Raw genomic sequence first — 18,806 nt, forward strand, 5'->3', positions numbered from 1 at the left:
AACACTTTGATGCCTTCAAGGAGGCCTTTTTGTTTGTTTATTTTTCTGATTTTGCCTGGGGGAAAGGAGTGTCCAGTTTTTCTTACTGCTCTTTGTAGGAGAGTTGGTTCTAATTATAAATACCTAGTTCACCATTATAAGGGAAAGTAATTTGTTAGCTTAATGAAGACATTATCTGTAAGATTCCCTATTTGAAATTCTTCTGTATGTGGTTTTAGTTTTTTATCAGGGTGATATTTGGGGTACCACTGTCTTTATATAACATTATATATTCATTTTATGTACCTTAGGGCAATTATTAGAGAATTTTCCCTAGCAGGATTAAGAGAAGGAAGGGAGGAAACAAATGGCTAAATGATATTTTTGCAAATATCGTTTGGGAGAGAGAAAGATAAGGTAACATTTTTATGTTTATTAGGAGTGAGAAAGGGCAGTCACACATAAAGGCAGGTGATATATTTATTGGCATGATATTGTCATAGTTATAAGGATGTAGAATCCTAGATGTTGTGGAGGAGGCATTAAGAAGTCTTCATTCAGAGAGATGTCATCAAAATGGCAGCGTGAGATGAGCCTGTGTAAATCTCTCCTAGAATTTACAACTAATTGAACAGCTATAACTCCACAAAGGACTCCCTGCACAGCAGACAGACAAGACGAAGAGGCCCACTACTGAATTCAACTAAAGGTGGGCGAATCATGCGAGCATGGGAGGAGGGAAGGGAGAAGTGCGGAGACAGGGCTGCACAGGTGCAGGACGCAGACCTAGCTCAGTGCTCCAAGTTCGCTGCATCGCGGAACTAGCGCAGCTGTGGGAAAGGGAAGAACTCGGACTGCTAGGGCTCCGCTTATGGCCCACAGGGCTGAGGGGACAGCATATAGCACGGCTGAACCCAACGCTCATGACAGAGACCTCGGAACAAAGACTGAGGGAAGAAGGTGGAAAACGGTGGTTTAAACGCTCACTGCCGAGCAGAGAACGGAAGCCTTAGGCACTGAGACAAGCCGCCCCCTCCCTGCCCTCCCAGAGCTCCCCCACCCCCACCTGCCGGGTGCTAGAAGCGGAACAGTAGCAGTGTCAGATCAAAAGAACAGAATATTTGCTGTTCTGCGAACTGTGGTCCGCAGGCACAGATTCGCAGCCCAACTAGTTCTGCCAAAGGGGAGGGAGCTGTGGAGGCAGGGCTGGCTGTGGTGGTGGTCGCTGCCATTGCTCTGGGCCATCTCTCACAACTCACCCCACCCCTGTCCCCACCTATCTGGGTGTATCCCTGCAGGAGGAAACAGAGCTGCTGAAACATACTGGCTCTGAATCTGGTGCAGGAAGAGCTTTGGAACTTCAAAAGCTCTTCGCATACCCACACAGAAACTGTGTCTTGTGACCCGGGCAAACTCAACAGAGGAGAAGCCCATCTCCCAGGGAATCCCCCCATTGAATGAGAAGCTGGAATAATGCAGAGAAAACATAGCACTACCGTGTGAGAGAGAAAAAAAAGGCTGCAGTCGGAGAGAAAATAAAACATTCTACCAACAATTACTGGAAACAAAAGAAAGACCTCTTCCTATTAACCTGTTGCAGAAGCCACTCCTGTAGATGTCTAGGAAGAGAAATAATAAATCAGTAATTACCATGAATAACCAAGGCAACAAGACAGCTCAGAAAGAAAGTGAAAAGTCTCTAGAAAAGAAACTTAAAGATATGGAAATATGTGACTTAAATGACAGAGAATTCAAGATTGCAGTTCTGAAAATACTCAACAAGATGCAAGAAAACACAGAAAGGCAGTTCAGTGAACTCAGAAACACTATCAAACAACAACATGAACATTTTACGAAAGAGATTGAAATTTTGAAAAAGAACCAAATAGAATTTCTGGAGATTAAGAACTCAATAGAAGAAATTAAGAATGAAATAGCCAGTTTAGGTAGTAGAGTTGACCAGATGGAGGAAAACAATCAGTGACATCGAAGATAGAAACCTGAAAATGACACGGATGGAAGAAGAAAGAGACTTGAGACTTAAAAGAAATGAAAGAACTCTACAAGAACTTTCTGACTCCATCAGAAAGAGCAATATGAGAATAATGGTCATACCAGAAAGAGAAGAAAGAGAGAAGGGAACAGACAATATATTCAAACAAATTGTCGATGAGAACTTCCCAAACTTGTGGAAAGAACTGAATATTCGAATCCAAGAAGCAAATAGAACACTTAATTACCTCAAGCCCAACAGGCCTTCTCCAAGGCACATTGTATTGAAACTGTCTAAAATCAACGACAAAGAGAATCCTCAAGGCAGCCAGGAAAAAGAAGACGGTAACCTACAAAGGAAAGCCCATTGGATTATCATCAGATTTTTCAGCAGAAACTACTATTCAGGAGGGAGTGGAACCAAATATTCAAACTATTGAAAGAGAAATTATGAGCCAAGAATAATATATCCAGCAAAGATATCCTTTAGATATGAAGGAGGAATAAAAACCTTTCCAGACATACAGAAGCTGAGGGAATTTTCTAATACCCGACCTGCACTACAAGAAATACTAAAGAAGACTATTTGACCACTAATCAACAGGGACAATTTATAGCAACTAATACATGAAAAGGAGGAGAGTAAAGGCCTGAACCGGAATATTGGAATGGAGAAAGTAAACGTGCTGAAGAAAATAGAGTACTCTAAATATCAAACTTTCTTTTACATAAATTTAAGGGTAACCACTCAAAAAAAAAAAATCCAGAACTGAGCTATATACTGTAATAAAAGAAGAAACAGAGGGAAACATCATAGAATACCACCACACAGAAATAATAGATAACAACAAAAAGGCAAAGAAACAATGGAGACACAGTCTTACCAGAAAACTAAAAATAGAATGACAGGAAATCCTCACATATCAATCATCACCCTAAATGTAAATAGACTGAACTCACCAATTAAAAGGCACAGAGTAGCAGATTAGATCAAGAAACTAAATCCAACCATATGCTGTCTCCAAGAGACACATCTCAGCTACAAGGACAAGCATAGACTCAAAGTGAAAGGGTGGTAATTGACAATCCAAGCAAATGGTACCCAGAGAAAATCAGGTGTAGCCATACTGATATCAGATGAAACAGACTTCAGTGTGAAAAAGGTAACGAGACAAAGATGGACATTTCATAATGGTAAAGGGGACTGTACAACAAGAAGATACAACGGTCATCAATATTTATGCCCCCAATCAAGGAGCACCGAAATATACCCAAGCAACTACTAACAGAACTAAAAGGAGAAATTAACCAAAACACAATTGTACTAGGGGACTTAAATACATCATTGACAGCTATGGATAGATCATCCACACAGAAAATAAGTAACGAAATAGTAGCCCTAAATGACACATTACATGAAATGGACATAATTGACATACATAGAGCACTTCATCTTAAAACATCAGACTATACATTTTTTTCTAGTGTATATGGAACATTCTCAAGGATAGACCACACATTGGGACATAAAGTCAGCCTCAGCAGATTTAAGAAGATTGAAGTCATACCAAGGATATTCTCTGATCACAAGGCTTTGAAATTGGATATCAACTGCAAAAAGAAAGCAGGATAAAACACAAACACATGGAGATTAAACAACATACTTTTACAGAACGACCGGGTCAAAGAAGAAATTAGAGGAGAGATCAAAACATACATAGAAACAAATGACAATGAAAATACATCCTACCAAAATTTTTGGGATGCAGCGAAAGCAGGTTTAAGAGGGAAATTTATATCATTACAAGCCTATCTCAAGAAACAAGAAAAATCCCAAATAAATAACCGCATTACACCTTAAAGAACTAGAAAAAGAACAAATGAAACCCAAGGTCAGCAGAAGAAAGGAAATAACAAAAATCAGAGCAGAACTAAATGAAATAGAGAACAAAAAGACAATAGAATAAATTAATGTGACAAAGTTCATTCTTTGCAAAAAATAAAAAAATAGACAAACCCTTGGCTAGACACACTAAGATAAAAAGAGAGAAGAGACTAATAAACATATCAGAAATGAAAAAGGGGACATTACCACAGATGCCACAGAAATACAAAGGATCATCCACAAATACTATGAAGGACTATATGCCACCAAATTCAATAACCTAGAAGAAATGGACAAGATCTTAGAAACATATAGCCTTCCTAGGCTGAACCATGAAGAACTGGAAAATCTAAACAGACCGATCACCAGTAACGAAATTGAATCAGTCATCCAAACCTTCCCACAAACAAAAGTCCGGGACCAGATGGCTTCACTAGTGAATTCTACCAAACCTTCAAAGAGGATCTAATACCAATCCTGCTCAAACTCTTCCAAAAAATTGAAGAAGAGATAGTACACCCCAACTGATTTTTATGAAGCCAACATTATCCTTATACTGAAACCTGTTAAGGACAACACAAAAAAAGAAAACTACAGACCAATATCTCTGATGAATACAGATGCAAAAATCCTAAACAAAATTCTAGCAAATCGAATACATCATGCATTAAAAAGATTATTCATCACGACCAAGTGGGGTTCATCCCAGGGGCACAAGGATGGTTCAACATCTGCAAATCCATCAATGAGATACATCATATAAACAAATTAAAGGACAGAAATCATATGATTGTATCAATTGATGCAGAAAAAGCATTTGACAAGATACAACATCCATTTATGATTAAAACACTTAATAAAATTGGTATAGAAGGAAAATACCTTAACATAATAAAGGCCATATATGACAAACCCTCAGCTAATCTCATAATTAATGGTGAAGCCCTTTGCTCTATGTTCAGGAACACGACAGGGCTGTCCTCTATCAACTCTGCTTTTCAGCATCGTGTTGGACGTCCTTGCCAGAGCAATCAGGCAAGAGAAAGAAATAAAAGGCATCCACATTGGGAATGAAGAAGTTAAATTGTCACTCTTTGCAGATGACATGATGCTATGTATAGAAAATCCTAAAGACTCCACCAAAAAGCTATTAGAAACAATCAACGAATACAGTAAAGTTGCCTGCTACAAAATCAACATACAAAAGTCCATTGCATTCCTATATACTAACAATGAAATCTCAGAAAAAGAAATACAAAAATCAATTCCTTCTGCAATTGTAGCAAAAAGAATAAAATACCTAGGAATAAACTTAACCAAGGTTGTGAAAGACCTATGTGCTGAAAACTATAAGACAATTTTTGAAAGAAATTGAAGAAGACACAAAGAAATGGAAAGGCATTCCGTGCTCATGGATTGAAAGAATCAACGTAGTTAAAATGGCCATATTACCCAAAGCAATATACAGATTTAATGCAATTACCATCAAAATCCCAGTGGCATTTTTAAAAGAAATAGAACAAAAAAATCATCAGATTTGTTTGGAACCACGAAAGACCCCGAATAGCCACAGCAATCTTAAGAAAAAAGAAAGTGCTGGAGGTATCACACTCTCTGACTTTAGCTTGTACTACAGGGCAACAGTATTCAAAACAGCATGGTATTGGCAGAAAAACAGACACATAGACTAATGGAATAGAATTGAGAACCCAGAAATAAAACCACATAAATATAGATAATTTTTGACAGAGAAGCAAAAAACATACAATGGAGAAAAGACAGCCTCTTCAATAAATGGTGCTAGGAGAATTGGATAGCCACGTCCAAAAGAATGAAACTGGACTGCTATCTGTCACCATGTACCAAAATCAATTCAAAATGGATCAAAGACTTAAGCATAAGACCTGACACAATAAACTGCATAGAAGAAAACATAGGTACTAAACTTATGGACCTTGGGTTCCAAGAGCACTTTATGAATTTGACTCCAAAGGCAAGGGAAGTAAAATCTAAAATAAATGAATGGGACTATGTCAAACTTAAAAGCTTCTGCACAGCAAAAGAAAGCATCAACAAAATAAAGAGGCAACCAACTGAATGGGACAAGATTTTTGCAAACAGTGCCTCTGATAAGGGGCTAATATCTAAAATATACAAGGAACTCATGCAACTCAACAACAAAAAAACAACAGTCCCTTTGAAAAATGGGCAGAGGACCTGAAGAGACATTTCTCCAAAGAGGACATACAAATGGCAAATAGACATATGAAAAAATGCTCAACATCACTAATCATCAGAGAAATGCAAATAAAAACCACAATGAGATACCACCTCACCCCAGTCAGAATGGCTGTCATCAACAAGACAAATAGTAACAAGTGTTGGAGAGGCTGTGGAGAAAAAGGAACCCTCATACACTGTTGGTGGGAATGCAGAGTGGTGCAGCCGTTATGGAAGGCAGTGTGGAGGTTCCTCAAAAAATTACAAATAGAATTACCATATGACCCAGCAGTCCGGCTCCTGGGTGTCTACCCAAAAAATCTGAAAACATTTATCCATAAAGACACGTGTGCTCCAATGTTCATTGCAGCTTTGTTTACAGTGGCAAAGAAATGGAAACAACTAAAATGTCCTTCGATAGATGAATGGATAAAGAAGTTGTGGTATATATATATACAATGGAATACTATTCGGCGGTAAGAAAAGATTAAATAGGACCCTTTGTGATAACATGGATGGACTTGAGAGTATAATGCTAAGCGAAATAAGTCAGACAGAAAAAGCAGAGAACCATACGATTTCACTGATATGTGGTATAGAAACTAAAAACAACAAAAGAACAAGACTAATGAGAAACAAAAACTCATGGACACAGACAATAGTTTAGTGGTTACCAGAGGGTAAGGTGTGTGGGGGTTGGGAGATGAGGGTAAGGGGGATCAAATATATGGTGATGGAAGGAGAACTGACTCTGGGTGGTGAACACAGAATGGGATTTATTTATAGATGATGTAATACAGAATTGTACACCTGAAATCTATGTAATTTTACTAACAATTGTCACCCCAATAAACTTAAAAAAAAAAAAGAAGTATCCATTCAGTTATGCTGAGTTAAATTTTAAAATGTGTTCCACAGAGAAACCCCAGGGGAGCCTTCTAAGTCATTTAAATGAAGAGGTTGACTTTGGGACTGACCTTATGGATGTGCCTTATAAGCAGCATCGCCACTAGTATACCCACTAGTATATAGTAAGGGACTGCAGAGAGAACTTAATTCTGTGAAGCCCATTATTAATAGAAGATACATGAAATGTAACTGATTTTGATTTAGTATGCTATCTGCATATGTATTTATGTACATAAATTAATTTATGGTCTTCATGAGTTCATGTATGTGAACTTGATCCACCAACTCATTTCTGTATTTCTGAAATTTCAAAATTACAAAATCTTCTATCACTCTATAACCGTTGTAATTGAAAAGTGAAAGTGCTACCTCTTGTAAGTCCCTTCTTCCTAAAAAATGAGAGATTGGAGGTGTCTGTCTCAAAGGATTTTTATCAGCAGAGTTTGGGTTGGTATTTTAAACTTTTGGAACATAGGAATTGTTTTTTAAACTGATTCCCTCTTTTATGCTGCTACCTTCTTAATGTTCATGCAAAGTATATGTCACAGAAGACTGATTTTAAATCCATATTTCTTTGTTATACCTGTCCATACAATGTGCTGTTACTGTTTTCTGTGATTTACAACTGACCATTTGGCCACTTTTTGTTTTTTAATGACCTCTTTTACACCCCCTCCAGTTTTTATTAAGATGTTCAAATATACATACAAATGGAAATAATAGTACAATGAACACCTGAATACTACCACTTGGATACAGTTGTTAACATTTTGTTATATATGTGTGTATATTTCTTGATACTGTTTTTTTTTTCTGCACTTGACCACTAAATGCTGCAGCAAGCATCTCCTAAAATTAAACACATCCTGCTACAAATGCCATACTTGGACAAAAAAACAACAACACAGTGTTTAGTCTGAATTTAGGTTTCTCCAGTTGTCCAGTAGTACCTGATTTTCTCCAACCAGAGTTGAGTCATATTTGCCCCACCTCCTCTTCCCCCCATGACATTGGCTTTTTGAAGAGATCAGGCCACTCATTTGTAGAATGTTCCCACATTCTGATTGTTTCCTTGTGGTGTTTATCTTGTATCCCTAGCCACTGTGTTACCTAAAAAGGTTGGGTCTGATGGCTAGATTATATTTAGTTTTTCTGTCATAAATGCCCCTGTGTGCATTACATTGATTCATACCAAGACATGTAACATCAGGGTGTTTGCCTGAAGTGTGGTTATTTGGTTGCAGTGGTATTCAAATTACTAACCATTTTTAAGATGAATTTTTTTTCCTCTCTGTGATTAGCAGCTGTTCATCAGTGAAGTGATATTTTGGTTCCCTACAAATAATCTGTCCCAGCAGCCTTTTGTCCTGATGTTTTTAGCATCTATTAATGAGTCTTGTCTAAATCAGTTATTTTGTTTGGGCTTGGAAAGAGATGCTTTTCTAACCCTGTCATCCTTCTGGATCTATTAGCCAACTGTACTCTGTTTCAAACACCTTTCCCATGTCAACTGGAATTAACCTACAGTTCTTAAAAAGATGAGGTGTACATGCTTATTTTCTTTTGCTATATTAACTGCTTAACTTTGAAAACTCAACTCTGAAATCTGAACGTGATTTCAACTCTGAAAATTTGTTACTTGTTATCCCCAATGTTGGCAAATAACGTTATTTCTCTCTTTCAGTATCCGATTTTTGTCTTTTCAGTGTGTTTATATCATTTCAGTCACTGTTCCTTTCTTCAGTAGATTTAATTTTTTTAGAAATTTTAGATGTACAACAAAAATGAAAACACATTACAGTTCCATATACCTTGCACCCAGTTTCTCCTATTATCAGCATCCTACATTGGTGTGATACATTTATTCCAATTAGTGAGCTAATATTGATATATTATTATTAACTGAAGTTTGTAATTTATTCAGCTTTCTTTAGTTTTTACCTAATGTCCTTTTTCTGTTCCAGCTATTCCATCCAGGGTCCCTCCTTACATTTAGTTGTCATGTCTCCTTATGATCATCTTGGCTTTGAGTTTCCCAGACATTCTTTGAATGTTTTTGATGACTTTGAGGAGTACTGATCAGGTATTTTTCAGATCCACTTTATTACAATTTGTCTGATTTTTTTTTTCATTTGTACATTGTGGTTAAAGGTTTGGGGGAGGAAGACAATGAGGTAAAATACCATTTTGTTACATCATAGCAAAAGAACTTATTATTTACATAATTTATGACCGTTGATGTTGACCTTGCTCACCTGGCTGAGGTAGTGTTTGTCAGATTTCACCCCTGTAATGTTACCCCCCACAAACACACACCCTTTCCGTACTATATGCTTTGGAAGAAGTCACTATTTGCAGCCTACACTTAAAAGAGTGAGGAGTCATCGCTTCTTGGCCTTTTGGCTAAGATCAAGTGAAGAGTGAGGAGTTATGCTCTCCCTTCTAAAGAGTATAAATTATTTGGAATTATTTGGAGAACATAAATTATTTGGAATCCTTGTGCACGAGGGATTTGTCTCTCTTCCCATTTATTCAATGAATGTCAGTATAGATTCATGGATATTTATTTTATACTTTGGGTTATAATCCAATATGACTTTATTTTGTTGCTCAAATTGTTCCTTCCAGCTTTGGCCTTTTGAGAGATCTTTCATTTGATGGAGAGATCCTCCATCAAAGTGGGTGTTTTTTGTGTAAGTTTTTGAGGACCTCCTTACTTTCTGACACTATAAGATGCTCCCAGTTCATCTTGTATATTTACTGCCCCAGTTCTGGAGTCAGCCATTTTTCCAAAGAGCCCTGTTTCCATTTTTTTGCAGAGGGCTGTTAGAAACCAAGATCTGGGTGCTAGTTGTGCTTGTTGCTACTGGGATGTAGTTTCTTTTAGGCACAGTCAGCGGACAGAGTGAAAAAAATGAGTGTGTGTATATTAACACACATATATAAATATGTGTCTATACACATGTCTATAAATATTTCTGTGTATAACCATCTGTGTCTGTATTAAGTTAAATGTGAATTCTTAACTATCTTCAACCCTAATCCATTATTACGTGGATCATTCTGGCATCCTCCCCTTACTGATCAGTCAATTTCCTCTATCAGTGAGAACCCTGCCTCCCATACCATATGCCATCCATTTACTTAATTTTTCAGTTCCAGTGTGTATACACGTATAACAGCGTCAGAATTATTATCCCATACCCAAATGGAAGCAATTATATCAACTAGAAGTTTTGTTGTTGTTGAGTCTTTGGAAATTCCTACATACATAATCATGACATCTGCAAACAAAAAGTTTTACATTTTCTTTCACAATCTGTATACCCTTTATTTTCCCTTGTTATGTTACTGCGGTAATTAGAACTTCCAGTATGATACTGAGTAGGAGTGGTGAGAGGATTATTCTTGTTCAAATACATGCCTTATTCCTGACCTTGGAGAAAAAGTTACAATGTTTCTCGTCATTATAATGTTAACTGCAGGGAGTTTTTTTGTTTTGTTTTGTTTTGTAGATGGTCTTTATCAAATTAAGGAAATTCCCCTCTATTCCTAGTTTTGTGAAAGTTTTTACAGATGAGTAGGTGTTAGATTTTTGTTAAATGCTTTTTCTTCTTCCATTGTTATAATCATAAGATTTTTCTTTTTCAGTCTGTTGATGTGGTAGGTTACGTTAATAGATTTTAGAACCAGCCCTGGCATACCTGAAGTAGATCCTCCTTGGTTATGGTGTAGAATTCTTTTTATACATTATTGGACTTGATTACTAATATTTTGTTGAAGATTTTTACATCTGTATTCGTAAGAGGTATTAGTGTGTAGTTTTCTTGTATTGTCTTTATCTAATTTTGGCATTAGGATAATGCTGTCCTCGTGGAATGAGATGGGGAGTGTTTCTTCTGCTTCTGTTTTCTGGAAGAGATCATAGAGATATAATTTTTTTTTTTCCTTTAAATGTTTGCTAGAATTCACCAATGAAACCATTTGGACTTGTTGCTTTCAGTGTGGAAAGGTTAATAACTATTGATTCAATTTTTTAAAATAGATATAGACCTCAGATTATCTGTTTCTCTTTGTGTGAATTTTGGTAGATTGTGTCTTTTCCAGAATTGGTCTGTTTCATCTCAGTTGTCAAATTTGTGGGCATGGATTCTTTTCATAATATGCCTTTACTATTCTTTTAATTCCTTTGCTATTCAGTATGAAGTCCCCTCTTTCATTTTTTTATATTGATAATTTGTTTTCTCTCTTTTTCTTGCTTAGTCTAACTAAAGTTTTCTCAGTTTATATTTTCAAAAGACCAGTTTTGTTTTCATTGATTATTTTTCTCTGTTTTCCTGTTTTCAATTTTATTGATTTCTGCTCTAATTCTTCTTATTGTTCTGCTCATTCTAGGTGTCATTATTCTTTTCTTTTTGATGCTCAATGTCCCAGGTTTGGCCAGTGGGAACTTCCTGAGGTGATTGCTCTATCGTTTTTGTCTGATCTGGTTGGTCATTGAGTGTGTTTCCTTGCTTTCTGGCAGAATGAAATGTCTGCATTCCAACTTGTACTTACCCTGCCTCAGCCTGGAACACTCCATTAATTTAGGAAATTGGTTTCAGTCTTAATTTTACGTAATTGTTCATTTCTTTCATTCAAACTTTGAACAGATTTGCAACACAGGATCAGCCTTTTTGCTTTTCTTTGGTAGTCTACAGAGCAACCAAGGCTTCCTGTTCATGCTAGTATTGAACGGATACCTCCTTGTTTCAAAAACAGAACATTTTCTTGTTCAGTTTACGTAGGCATAAAGACACTTTAAATTACACATATGCAAACTCTTTTATGAAGTTCGTGAAAGTGATTTGTACTTTAGCAGTTTGGACTCCTGCTATGTTACGAGATAATTGAGCACCACGCTACTGCACCTTTTTTAAGAAACTAGAAAATTGAGTATATACAGTATTCTGAATTATCTGATTTGGCTTTTCTGCATCTCTACAATTATTTTATTGTTTATTTTCAACCTATTTGAACTTTAACCTCAGGGTTTTTATTTTCTTCTTCTTTAACAAATATTTACTATGCGCCAGCAACACTTTACAAATATTAACACATTTAATCTTTTAACAACCTTGTAGGTAGATATTATTTATTCTCCTACTCTCTCTTCCATTTTGTAGATGGAAACTGAGGCAGATAAAATTAATTTGAATCCAGATGGTCTGCTTCAGAGTCTGAGTTTTAACCACCGCTTTGTGCTGCCTTTCCTCTGCTGGTTAAGTAGAAGAGTTGTGTGGAATTCTGAATCCTGTTCTCCCCTTCTTTGTATGTTAATTATGGTGTGAGGGGCACCACATCTAGTACTGTAATGCCTTGATACGGCCTTGCAGACACCAGTTATTTAATAATACAATTTTGAGATTCCTAATTGGAAGAATTCAGAGCTTGTACTGCATTCCTTTGAGTTACTGGCCCTTTGTTGCAATTCTTTTTGGCCAAGAGACATACATTTTCATGAATAGTGATTATCTCCAAAAAGATTGAGGTCTCCTTTAAAAACAGTTTATTAAATCCATTTAGAGTATGAATTTTAAAATAGTATATATTCTGTGATAACATGAAAGGAAAGTGAAAACACTTCATAAGATAGAGAGAACTAAATGTTTATAACAAGTATATTTGTGTACATAGTTCCTGCTGGGATCATTATTTTATGAGAACGTATATTACTGGCAGTCCTAGATTCTCAGATCGCAACTCTATATTCCAGTTCTTTGATATGTTAACATGGGGTCCACTGCCTCATATTTCCTGGCGTAATTTTCTCCTTGTTCTCTGCCTCCTTGTAGTTACTAAGACCTGCTGGTTTCCTAAGTTCAGGGCACATTCCTTTTGAAAGAATATTATTCAGTGCTAATGAAAGGAAGAAAGTAGCAGGAAGTACTTTTTCATTTATGTTTTTAAAATTAAATGCAAATACATATACATGGAATGTTGGGGAAAAATAAAATAAAGATAAAAAGACCAAAACTACCCATAATCTTGCTAATAATATTTTGCTGTATTACTTTCCATATATGTTATGCATGTGTGTGAGAGATTATATATTGTCATATACACATGCTCACATATACATTTAGATGTTTATAAGGGATCCCAAAGTAGTATTAGCATACATGAATTGGGGACTACTTTAGTGATAACTGCTTTGAATTGATTGGGGATAAAACCCAAAAAAATAGATTTTGTTTAAAAGAAATCTGTCGCTTAACAGAGCAAGAGTTTTTATAAGATAAGATTTGCAACACGTCTTTGTACCTTAGTCTACTAAGGTTTATTACCATCTCTTAACTTTCTTCTAACAGTGGAAAATACAGGAAGGGGTTTTAAGGGTTCCATGAAGTCGAAACCGTTTTCATAGTAATTTGTTATTTGCCTTTTTCATGCTTGTTCTCAAGAGTTTTCCAGAGACCACGTGACGTGACCTGTGATGTGGCAGCAGAGAGAATGCAGAAACCCATAAGAGAATCCAGCTGTCTGAAATTAAGCCAGACAGGAAAGGGATTTGTGAAACAGAGGTACTCTTCTCACTGGAATTAAAAAAAAAATAGTTATGTTCCATCAAAATGCTACTAATATTAACATGTAATAGGTTTGTTATTGTTTTTTTATTAAGTTTAAAAATTTTTAAATGCTCAGTTTTAATGTCTAATATAGCAAATAATGATATAATCCACATAAACAAAAGTCCTTTGGGATCTTCAGTAACTTTGAAGAGCATAAGGGGTCCTGAGACCAACAAGTTTAAGAGCCGCTACATTATATAATATCAAAAAAATCATTTGTTGATTTCACTACCTATCTTACCAGAAAAATCTTGGGAAGCTTCAAGGCTCACAGCAGCAGGTACAAATTTTCCAAATTTTTAATTTTCACTCGATAGTTTGAATTTTATTGTTGGAAGTAAATACTATCATTTGTTTTCCCTGAAGTAATAGGTTCATTTTGTTCATTTTCAAGAAAATGTCTTCCAGTTACCCTAGTCCAAATAATAGTTTGTCAGTCATTCTTTTAAGTAAAAATGGTGTTCCATGAAAAACTGGCTCACAACTCATATCGTGACACAAGCGCTTTTTCTTCAAGCAACCGTTATTTTTCAGGATACAGCAGAAGTGCTTATGTGTACTTGCCATGTCATCATACAGATAATTTGGATATTCCTCTTTAATAATACATCAAAATTCAACAATTTCACTGCATTGTGAAATCCGAAATTATATGAATACATTTTTCATACTCTACGATATTAATATTTAAATCCATTGGTCTGTTTTGCATTTAAATGATCTTTTGCCCATGCATCAGTCATTTGAAAAACACTGGTTCAGTGAGCTCTGCAGATCTCCTAAATGTTGTTATATTTCATTGCCATAGTGTGTTATGAGGGCTTTCAGGGCAATCACCAAAACCGCATCTGTCTCAGGTGTTCAGGTGTCAAAATGTATACAATTAACAATTTTGAGGGAAAAAATTGTTGTCTGAAGCCAGACTGATCATTAAAAAAAGAGACAAGCCACAAATTATATCTAAATGAAAGAGGGACATCACAACATATCCTGCTGATTAAGGGTATAATATGAACAAGTATATACTAATAATTAAACAACTTAGATGAAATGGACAAATTCTTTTTAAAGATATGCATTACCGAGACTGATAAAACGAGAAAGGTGTGTATTTACTAGAAATTGAATTTGTAATGGAATACTTTCCTGCATGCACTGTGGTTCACAAGGGAACACTCATTCGATGGGACCACTAATCCTAAAGCAGTGACTCTTAAACTTGTTAGTCTTGGACTAGCTTTACATTCTTAAAATTTGTTGAGGATCTCAAATAGGTTTTTCTTTTGTGGGCTATGCCTATCAAAATTTACCTTATTAGAAATTAAAATTATGAACTTTAAAGTATATCAGCTTATTTGCAAAACAACAGGAAATTAACATAAATAACTTTTTAATGAAAGTAATTTTTCTGAAAGAAAAAATAATGTAATCTATGAATCACAGGTCTCTTAGCATCTGGAAAACTATGCATTTGTGAGAGGTTGAGAGTGAAAAAGGCAAATAACAGGTATTTTTGTATTGACATTTTGTCTTTGAGCCCTTTACAGCTATAGTTTCCTTGTCTCTGACATGCATAGTTTCAGAAGAGAAGTCTGTGGTAATTTTTATTCTTGTTTCTGAATGATTCTGGGAATTGTTCATCTTTTGCTCAGACTTGTGGAGTTTTGCCTTATGCTATGTAAATTAGTATTCAGCCAAAGACCTGAGAGGACCCCTGCGCTGATTCCTGGAGCTCAGTCCCCTCTGACTAGCTCTCCTCTCTCTGCTCTGCCCTCAGTACTCCAGTCATCTTCATCTTCCTGATGTGGCTCCTCATCCCAGTGAAGCTGTTAACTCTCTGTTTGGGGTGGCCCTTTCTGCACAGCGGTCTGGAAATGGCCTCCGGTCAGAATGGCAGGGCAGTCATAGGGCTTAACTAATTTGCTTCGTTCTTTTAGGGGTTGAAGACCTAATCTCTTGTCCAGTATCTGATAACAGTATCATATTTTCTCTATTTTCTAGTTACTGAAAGAGGATAAATCTGATCCCAATACTCCACCATGCCAGAAGCAGAAGTGAACTTTATTAATTATTATTTTTAGAGTTGCTTCAAGAACTATTGTTTTAAAAGAACTGAACACAGTTTAAGTAGGTAATACTGGACAATGAAATATTTTTCTTTAGGAAAATCTAAATTGCTGTGGATCAGGGTTAAAATATTAGCAGCCTCAGTAACTAAATATAAAAAGGAAAGCAAGGGCCTGCCCGATGGCTCAGGTGGTTGGAGCTCCATGCTCCTAACTCCGACGGCTACCGGTTCGATTCCCACGTGGGCCAGTGGGCTCTAAACCACAACGTTGCTGGTTCAGCTCCTAGAGTTCCTCAGGGGATGGTGGGCTCCGCCCCCTGCGGCTGAGATTGAGCACGGCACATTGAGCTGAGCTGCCTCCTGGATGGCTCAGTTGGTTGGAGCGTGGGCTCTCAACTACAAGGTTGCCGGTGTGATTCCTCGACTCCTGCAAGGGATGCTGGGCAGCGCCCCCTGCAACTAAGATTGAACACTGCACCTTGAGCTGAGCAGCCGCTGAGCTCCCGGATGGCTCAGTTGGTTGGAGTCCGTTCTCTCAAGCACAACGTTGCCGGTTCAACTCCCACAGGGGATGGTGGGCTGTGCCCCCTGCAACTAGAGACGGCAACTGGACCTGGAGCTGAGCTGCGCCCTCCACAACTGGGACTGAGGGGACAACAACTTGAAGCTGAACGGCACCCTCCACAACTAGGATTGAAGGGACAGCAGCTTGACTTGGAGGAAAGGCCTGGAAGTACACACTGTTCCCCAGTGGAGTCCTGTTCCCCTTCCCCAATAAAATCTTAAAAAAAAAACAAGCTAGATCAGGTGACTTCTAGGACACTCATACTGGAAGTAATAGATTTCATGTTTCATTAGTTCAGTTTGCAAGTATGACTGGGTGCTTCCTATGTGCCAGGTGCTGTGCTTAAGCATTCAGTATACAGAATGAATAAAACAAGAATTCCCTGCCTTCTTGGAGTGGATAGTCTAGTGAAGAGAATCAAGCACAAAAGTAAGTGAACAGTGAGAACTCTGATAAAATACAGTGGAGAAGAACATGGTGTCATGGAAATGTATAAGGGCACCCAGTTTAGATTGCAGAGTTGGGAGCTGAGCTGAAACTTGAGATTTGAAGGATGAGCAGGACCTTATAGTAGTAAGGAGAGGAAGTAGGCTGAATAAAACATGCGCAGAGCAGTCTAGGCTGAGGGAAGGCTTATGCAGAAGCTATCAGGAGGGGTCTTGCACAGCCCAAGGGCCTGAGGGAAGGCTAACGTGGTAGGTGGGAGCAGAATACCAGTTGCTGAGGCAAGAAACACCGGAAGAGGACCAGGTTCTGTTTTGGGAGATGCTGAATTGGAGGTGCCTTTGGAACATCCAAATGGAGATATCACGTAGACAGTCGGGTTTGAAATCAGAATGAGAGATCAGAGTTGAAAGTACATTTGCATGTATTTTATTGAGGTAGTGATCGCTGTGTGTGGGGGGTGAAATTAAGCAGAGGAAAGGAATATAACCAAAGGAATATAGAAAGAGCAGTTCCCCCTTAATATCCAGGTAGGGAGGGTGGTGAGTCATTAAAGGAGCCAAAGAAGAGCTGATTTCAGCAAATCTGGACAGTGAATTATTAAAAAATTACTAAAGAAGCCACCGAGTAAGAGTTTCCTGGGGCTGCTTGAACAACAGAAATGTATATTCTTCTCTCATAGTTGCAGAGATGAGAAGTGTGAAATCAGTAGTACCGTGAAGCTGAGATCAGTAGGTGTTGGCAGTGCCGTGCTCTCTGCAGAGCTGCTTCCAGCTTTGGGTGGTTGCCAGCATTCCTTGACTTGGGGCCACACCTTTCCAGTCACTGCCTCTGGTCACATTGCCGCCTCCTCTTCTGTGTTTCATCTCCCTCCGCCTTAGAAGGACATTTGTGCTGGCATTTAGGGTACACCTGGATAATCCTTGATAATCTCATCTCAAGAGCCTTAATTTAATCATATCTGCTAAAGCTTTACTCTGCTCTGTTTTTACCTACACAACACTTCTAACACTGAATGTATGCGTTTTTCCCTCATACCAACCAATTGTCCAACTCTCCAGACACCCACTGGGTATCCTACAATTTAATTGTGACACTAACTACCGGAGTTAGTATACACACCACAGGTTAAGGGTTCAGTCCCACAAGATTACCACCATTTCAGATGCCAGTTGCAAGTCTGGGCCACTGGTATTTCTGACCAAATGACTCCAAAGTCGAAGTGGGGGTGGTTCTCCATAACCTGTTCCCTCAGGTTTGATAATTTGCTAGAAACAGCTGACAGAACTCAGAAAAGCACCTTACATAGTATTACTGGTTTATTGTAAAGGATGCAACTCAGACCAGTCAGGTGGAAGAGACGCACAGGACAGGCGTGGGGAGGAGGAGTGTGTGCAGCTTCCGGGGCCTCTATGAGCACGCTCCCTCCCAGCCCCTTGCTGTGGTCACCAAACTGGATGCTCTCCGAACCCTATCGTTTAGGGGTTTTTATGGAGGTGCCATTATGTAGGTACATTTGATTCAATCACTGGACTTTGGTGATTAGCTCAATCTCCAGCCACGCTCCCCTCACTGGAGGTCTCCAGTAGGGTTGGAAGCTCCAACCCTCCAGTTTTGCCTTGGTTCTGCTAGCAATTAGCACCTATCTTGAAGCCACCTATGAGCCCCCAGCCCCCAGTCATCTCATTAGCATACAAAAGACACTCTTTTACCACTCCAGAGATTCCAAGCATTTTAGGAACTATATTTAGGAACCAGGGATTAAACCAAATATGTACTTCTGTGTCACATTCAACATATAACATCAGCCCCAAGGATTAGGGGTTCATATCTTTGTGAGAGCGTATTTCAACCTACCACACGAGAGAAGAGAGTGTTTCAAGGATTTAGTTGATCAACTATGTCCAGTACTTCTGCAAGATCAAGTTAAATGTGAATTGTACAGCATAGAGAATAGAGTCAATAATAATGTCGTAACTATGTATGGTGCCAGGTGGGTACTAGACTAGTCAGGGGGATCACTTCATGAGTTATATAAATATCTAACCACTATGCTGTACACCTGAAGCTAATATAATATTGAATGTCAACTGTAATTGAAAAATAAGTTAAATGTGGACTGCAAAATATCAC

General features: G+C 37.8%; 1 protein-coding gene across 6 annotated transcripts in view; it reads left to right on the forward strand.

Annotated features, from left to right (window-relative positions):
* The window catches only part of MAPK8 (mitogen-activated protein kinase 8), a 106,524-nt gene that overhangs the window by 14,458 nt on the left and 73,260 nt on the right, over positions 1–18,806 (forward strand). Inside the window, exon 1 of one of the 6 annotated variants that reach the window (XM_033130175.1) lies at positions 13,530–13,548. The exons of the other annotated variants lie outside the window; for them this stretch is intronic. The gene's annotated coding sequence lies outside the window, so the exon portion shown is untranslated. Of the gene's footprint in view, positions 1–13,529; positions 13,549–18,806 lie in introns of those variants that run through there. 6 annotated transcript variants of the gene reach the window in all.

The sequence above is a fragment of the Rhinolophus ferrumequinum genome, chromosome 16, assembly GCF_004115265.2.
Source record: "Rhinolophus ferrumequinum isolate MPI-CBG mRhiFer1 chromosome 16, mRhiFer1_v1.p, whole genome shotgun sequence".
Classification (NCBI taxonomy): Eukaryota; Metazoa; Chordata; class Mammalia; order Chiroptera; family Rhinolophidae; genus Rhinolophus; species Rhinolophus ferrumequinum.